Source organism: Salvelinus sp. IW2-2015, unplaced genomic scaffold (assembly GCF_002910315.2).
Source record: "Salvelinus sp. IW2-2015 unplaced genomic scaffold, ASM291031v2 Un_scaffold3366, whole genome shotgun sequence".
Taxonomy (NCBI): Eukaryota; Metazoa; Chordata; class Actinopteri; order Salmoniformes; family Salmonidae; genus Salvelinus; species Salvelinus sp. IW2-2015.
Window position 1 is genome coordinate 36,460 of NW_019944649.1, and position 7,391 is coordinate 43,850.

General features: G+C 39.8%; 1 pseudogene; it reads left to right on the forward strand.

The window, feature by feature from the left end:
- LOC112075745 (CXXC-type zinc finger protein 1-like) overlaps positions 1–7,391 on the forward strand; it is a 28,095-nt pseudogene that overhangs the window by 13,986 nt on the left and 6,718 nt on the right.

Below are 7,391 nucleotides of genomic sequence, written 5' to 3' on the forward strand. Positions count from 1 at the left end.
GGCAGTATGTATAGTCATTGACAGATTAGATACAACTGGTTCATATCAAACTGTTCATCTAGTATTGGTTCGTGAGGCAGTATGTATAGATTGACGATCGAGACACTGGTTCATACCAAAACTGTTCATCTAGTATGGTCTGCTGAGGCAGTATATGTTATAGATTGAAGACTGGATACACTTGGTTCTATCAAACTGTTCATCTATTATGGTCTGTGAGGCATATGTATAGATTGAAGATGGAGACACTGGTTCCATACCAAACTGTTCCATCTAGTATTGGTCTGTGAGGCAGTATGTATACGATGAAGAATAGATACACGGTTCATACAAACTGTTCATCTAGTCAATGTTCCGTGAGGCAGTATGTATAACGATTGAATCGATAGATGACTACTGGTTCATACTCAACTGGTTCATAACTAGTATGGTTCTGTTGAGGGCAAGTATGTATGGATTGAAGATACGAGAACTGGTTCATATACAAACTGTTCACTTATGTAATAGGTCTATGTGTTAGGCCGTAATGTATGCAGATTGAAGATAGAGACACTTGGTTTATACAAATCTGTTCGATTACTTAGTTATGGTCTGTGAGGCATGTATGTATTAAGATTGAAGATAGAATCAAACTGGTATAAAACTGTTCATCTAGTATGGTCTGTGAGGCAGTATGTATAGATTGAAGATAGGAGACAACTGGGTTCAATCGACAACCTGTTCTCATTCTAGTATGGTTGTGAGGCAGTTATGTATAGATTGAAAGATGAGACATCTGGTTCAATACGCAATGTTATACTAGTATGGTCTGTGAGGCAGTAATGTATAGATTGAAGATAGATACACTCTGGTTCAATACTAAACTGTTTTCAATTAACATAGTAATGGTCCTGTGAGGCAGTATGTATAGATTGAAGATAGAGACACTGCGTTCAATATCAAACTGTTCAATCCTACTGTATGGTTGTGAGGCAGTAATGTATGATTGGAAGATAGAGAACATGCACTGGTTCATACGATAACATGTTCATCTAGCTAGTATGGTCTGTGAGGCAAGTAATGTGTAGGATATGAAGAATAGAGGTACACTGGTTCATACGAAACTGTCATCATTAGTTAATGATGGTTTTGTGAGGAGTATGTATAGATTGAAGATATGAGACAGCTTGGTTCATATCCATACTGGTTCATCCTAGTTAGTATCAGTTGATAGAGGCAGTACAATGTATAGATTGAAGCATAGAGAAACCGGTTCATACAAATGTTGTTCATCTAGTATGGTCTGTGAGGCAGTATGTATACCATCGTGATTAGACAAGATAGAGAATGGTTCATGACCAAACATGTTCATAACAGCTAGTATGTATCTTGTGAGGCATTAGTGTAATAGATTGAAGATAGATAACTGGTTCATATCAACTGTACATACTCTGACAGTACTGGTTTGGAGGCAGCTAGATGCATAAATGACAGATTGAAGATTTGAGAGACACTGGTTCAGACCATAAACTGTTTCATCCTATGTATGTCTGTGAGGCAGTATGTATATGATTCGACAGATGAATAACTAGGTTATATCAAAACTGTTTCATTACTAAGTATATGGCTCTGAGATAGAGAGCGATATGTATAGATTGATGATGATGACACTGTCTCATACCAACACTGTTCATCTAGTATTGGACTCTGTGAGGCAGTATGCTATAGATTGAAGATGAGATACAACTGGTTCCATACAAAACTGGTTTTCATCTAGTATGTCTTCATGAGGTCAGTTATATGTATAGATTGAAGATAGATAATATTTTCTTTGGTCTCTACATCCAAACTGTTCATCGTACACTAGTTGTCTGTGCAGGCAGTATGTATAGATATGAGGATGAAAGAGACAATTCTGGTTCATATCAACACCTGTTCATCGCTTCAGCTCACATGAGGAGTCTGTGAGGCAAGGTTGTATTGATTAATAGAGTAACTGGTTCAATATTCAAACTGTTCATACTTAAGCCACACCAGTATGGTCTGTGAGGACAGTATGTATAAGATCTGAAAGATAGATACACACGGTTCTACAAAATGTTCATCTGTATCGGTCTGTGAGGCAGATATGTATAGATTGAAGATAGAGTAGCACTGGTTCATATAAACTGTATCATTAGTATGGTCTGCTGAGGCTAGTATGTATGATTGAAGATGGAGACACTGGTTCATATCCCAAACTGTCATCTAGTAAGGTCTGTGAGGCAGTAGTGTTATAGATTGAAGATGAGACACTGGTTATATAAACTGTTCATTACACTAGTGATGCGTCTGTGAGTGCAGTATTGTATAGGATTGAAGATAGATACACTGGGTTCATATCAATACTGTTCATTGCTAAGTATGTGTCTTGTGAGGCGTATGTATAGATTGAAGATGAGGACAACTGGTTCATATCAAACTGTTCATTCTAGTATGGTCTGTGAGGCAGTATGTATAGATTGAAGATGGAGACACTGTTCATCATAAACTGTCATTAGTATGGGTCTGTGAGGCAGTATGTATAGATTTGAAGATAGAGACACGGGTTGCATACCAAACTGTTCATCTAGTTGTTCTTGTGAGGCAACGATAGTATAGATTGAAGATAGAGACACTGTTCATACCAACTGTTATGCTAGTATGGTCTGTGAGCAGATGTATGAATGAAGATAGCGACACGGGTTCATACAAACTGTTCATTCTAGTATGTTCTGTGGGCAAGTATGTATACGATTGAAGATAGAGACACTGTTCATATCAAACTTTTCACTATATGGTCCTGTGAGGCAGTATGATTATAGATTTGGAAGATAGAGACACTGGTTCATATCATACCTGTTCTCTCTAGTATGGTCTTGTGAGGCCAGTATGTATAGATTGAAGATAGAGACCCTGGTCATATCAAACTGTCATTACAGTAACTGGTCTGTGCGGCAGTATGTATAGATTGAAGATAGAGACACTGGTTCATATCAAACTGTTCATCTCAGTATGTTTGTGAGTGCCCAGTATGTATAAGATTGAAGATGGGACACTGGTTCATACAAACTGTTCATCATAGTATGGTCTGTGAAGGCAGCTATGTATAGATTGAGATAGAGACACGGGTTCATACCAACTGTTCATCTAGTATGGTCTGTGAGGCAGTAATGCTTATAGATTGAAGATAGATACACTGGTTCATATCAAACTGGTTCATCTAGTATGTCTGTGTAGGCAGTAATGTATAGATTGAAGATGGAGACACGGGTTCATACCAAATGTTCATCCCCCTAGTATGGTCTGTGAGGCAGTATGTATTAGATTGAGATAGATACACTGGTTCATATCAAACTGTTCATCTCGTATGTTCTGTGAGGCAGTCATGTATACAGATTGGAAGATAGAGACACTGGTTCATATCAAACTGTTCATTCTAGTACATGGTCTGTGCGGCAGTAATTATAGATTGAAGATAGCGACACTGGTTCATATAAAAACTGTTCATCTAGTATGGTCGTGAGGCAGTATGTATATGATTGGAAATAGAGACACTGGTTCATATCAAACTGTTCATTCATAGTATGTCTGTGGAGTGCAGTAGTATAAGATTGAAGATAGATACACTGTTCATACCAACTGTTCATACTTAGTCTGTTCTGTGAGGCAGTATGTATAGATTGGAAGATAGGACAACGGTTCATATCCAAACTGTTCTATGGCTAGTATGTTCTGTGAGCAGTATGTCATAGATTGAAAGATAGAAGACCTGGTTCATGACCAACTGTTCATAACTAGTATGGGTCTGTGAGGCAGTAAATGTTATAGATTGAAGATGGAGACCTGGTTCAATATTAACTGTTCATCTAGTATGGTCTGTGAGGCAGTATGTATAAGATTGAAGATAGAATTTATCAACTTTCCATGTTGCGAGGCAGTATGTATAGATTGAAGATAGATGACACTGATTCATACAAAACTGTTCATCTAGTATGGTCTGTGAGGCAGTATGTATAGATTGAAGATAGATACACTGGTTCATACAAATGTTATCTAGATGGTCTAGAGCAGTATGTTTAATAGATCCGAAATATGGTAACCTCTCTACAATCAAATCATGCATATAGGTTCCACTTTCAGAGTTACATTTTTACAATCAGGATAAATGTCTATTCATTCTATGGAGTCTCACTGGGGTGTAATATAATGTGTCCTTTTCCCAGATTTCCCAGATTACCTGTGTCCCAAACACAGGTCCTTTTCCCAGATTATTTTCAAAAGAGTAGAGGAGCCCACATTTGTTATGAAATTATTATTTTTTTAATTATTTAACATTTAACATTGTTTAAAATAGACAAGTCAGTTAAGAACAAATTCTTAATTACAATGACAGCCTAGGAACAGTGGGTTAACTGCCTTGTTCAGGGCAGATTGACAGATTAACTGCCTTGCAACCTTCCCGGTTACTAGTCCAACAGATCTAACCACTAGGCTACCAGCCGCCCATCCATGATTCTAATCAATTGTTGTGCTGCTATTCTTATTGATATGGTGACCATTATGATGTTGTGGGCCGGCTGAGGAGTATTGGTGTCTCTGAGGGGTCTTTGGCCTGGTTTGCTAACTACCTCTCTCAAAGAGTGCAGTGTATAAAGTCAGAAAATCTGCTGTCTCAGTCCACGCCTGATCACCCGAACCGGAGACCCTCAAGGCCTCAGTCCAGGTCCGCCTGCTTCCTGCAGCTTCATTATTTACATCAACAACATAGCTCGGCAGTAGGAAGCTCTCTAGCGTGTAGGGCTCTAGCTGGCCGTGGAAAGAATCTATGTTTTTTTGAATTTTAACTGGATTTTATAATGTAGTTTCTTATTTTTCCCCAGCCACCACTTTCCATTTATTATAGCAGACCCTCGTCCAAATTGAGTCAGACACCTTTTTGAAATCAAACAAAGCATGAGAAGATTTGCTTTTTTTTTTTTTTTTGTCAATTAGGGTGTGAGGGTGAAATACGTGGTCTGTCATACAGGTAATTTAGTTTTATAAAAACATTGTGTTTCACAGAGGAAATGTAGGTGTCTGCTGTTCATGGTAATGCAGAGGATTTCCCAAGGTTGCTGTTGACGCATATCCACAGTAGTTATTGGGGTCAAATTTGGGGTGATCCAGTCTTTGTTCAAATATTGGGGAAGATGCAGAGCTAAGGGATGATGTTAAAGAGTTTTAGTATAGCCAATTGAATTTGTGGTCTGAATTATTTTATTAATTTCATTTAGGATACCATCGACACCACAGGCTTTTGGAGGTTGGAGGGTTTGCATTTTGTCCTGTAACTCATTCAAGGTAATTGGAGAATCCAGTGGGTTCTGGTAGGCTTTAATAGTTGATTATAAGATTTGTAATGTATCATGTATATGATTTTGCTGTTTGTTCTTTGTTATAGAGCCAAAAAGATTGAAGAAGCGGTTTATCCCTACTGCCCTACAAAGCAAAAATGCAGTAACTGCTCATTTGGTCGAAAATTAGTTAATGTCATTTTTGCTGCATTAAATACATGCTTAATCATGTGGACAAGTATCCTGCCTCTATTGTATTGTGTTTTGGAGAAATTGGGGGTTATGTTAGCAGTAACTGCATAAAGGTTCTGTGAAACCAAGGTAAATAAAAGCCATTTTACTCAGTTCCACGCTGTGAGCAGTTACTGCTTGGTAGGGCAGCATACATGATTCTAGGATTTGTTGATCATGTATATGTTTTTGCTCTTTATTCTTTGTTATAGAGCCAAAAAGATTGGAGAAGTGGTTTACCCATACATCTCCATTTTGGATAGATAATTCTTCGTGTTGTTGTTTGTTTAGTGTTTTCCAATTTTTCCAGAAGTGGTTAGAGTCTCTGGATTCTTCAATTACATTGAGCTGATTTCTGACGTGCTGTTCCTTCTTTTTCCGTAGTGTATTTCTGTATTGTTTTAGTGATTCACCATAGTGAAGGCGTAGACTCAGGTTTTCTGGGTCTCTATGTTTTTGGTTGAATAGGTTTCTCAATTGCTTTCTTAGGTTTTTGCATTCTTCATTAAACCATTTGTCATTGTTGTTCATTTTCTTACGTTGTCTGCTTGACATTTTTTAGATTTGATAGGGAAGCTGAGAGGTCAAATATACTGTTTAGAATTTCTACTGCCAAAATTTACACCTTCACTATTACAATGGAACAATATGTCCAGGAAGTTGTGTCTCTCTGTCCCCCTCCCACCAGTCGTATCTATGAGATCTTACCCCAGCATATATACTGTCTGTCTGTCTGTCTGTCTGTCTGTCTGTCTGTCTGTCTGTCTGTCTGTCTGTCTGTCTGTCTGTCTCTTTCGCTTTCTCTCTCTAATTCTCTATATCTCTCTCTCTCTCTGTCCCCACCAGTCGTATCTATGAGATCTTGCCTCAGCGGATACAGCAGTGGCAGCAGTCTCCCTGTATAGCCGAGGAGCAGGGCAAGAAGCTGCTGGAGCGAATCAGGAGAGATCAGCAGTCAGCCCGCCTGAGACTCACGGACATGGAGAAACGCTTCCACGAGCTGGAGGGGATCATCGCCAAGGCCAAGCAACAGGTGGTGCAACAGGACGAAGAGGTGTGAGACACAAACACAGCCCCAAACACAGCCTCAAACACAGCCTCAAACACAGCCTCAGCCCCAAACACAGCCTCAAACACAGCTTCAGACACAGCCCCAAACACAGCCTCAAACACACCAACCACCTCAAACACAGCCTTCAAACCAAGCCTCGCCCAACACAGCCCAAACACAGCCAAACAAGCCTCAAACACAGCTCAAAACACAGCCCCAAACACGCCCAAACACAGACCCAAACAGAACCTCAAAACGCCGTCCATTCTGAGTTACTATTGATTTGTTGTAGTAGCTGTATTTATTTGTTGCTCTCTTTTAGGTGAATGAGGCAGAAGGGACACAGATACAGACCTGCAGATATTCTGTGTGGTCCTGCAGTCACCCGTCAACCCAAGGTGGGCTAAGACACATGGAGGATGCTATGCCAAGGTCAATCAGGTTTCAAAAACAATTGAGCAGTAATGTTTAGTATAAATGTGTTGTTGATAAAGGGTATTGTTTCCTTGTGCAGTAATGAGAGCCGACGTCTTTCGGCTTCCATGTATCCCACTACGCACTCGAAGGTGTAAGGACCAACGCAATCCCACCAGCAACGCATACAGCACACCAATCCACCAACACCAGCAACACCACACCCAGCACCACATCCCACCAAGCAACCCAGCACAACATCCGCAACACCACATCCCACCAAACGCCACCGCACACACATCCCACCAGCCACATCCCACCAGCAACCCACCAGCAACACAATTCCCACAGCAACACCACGG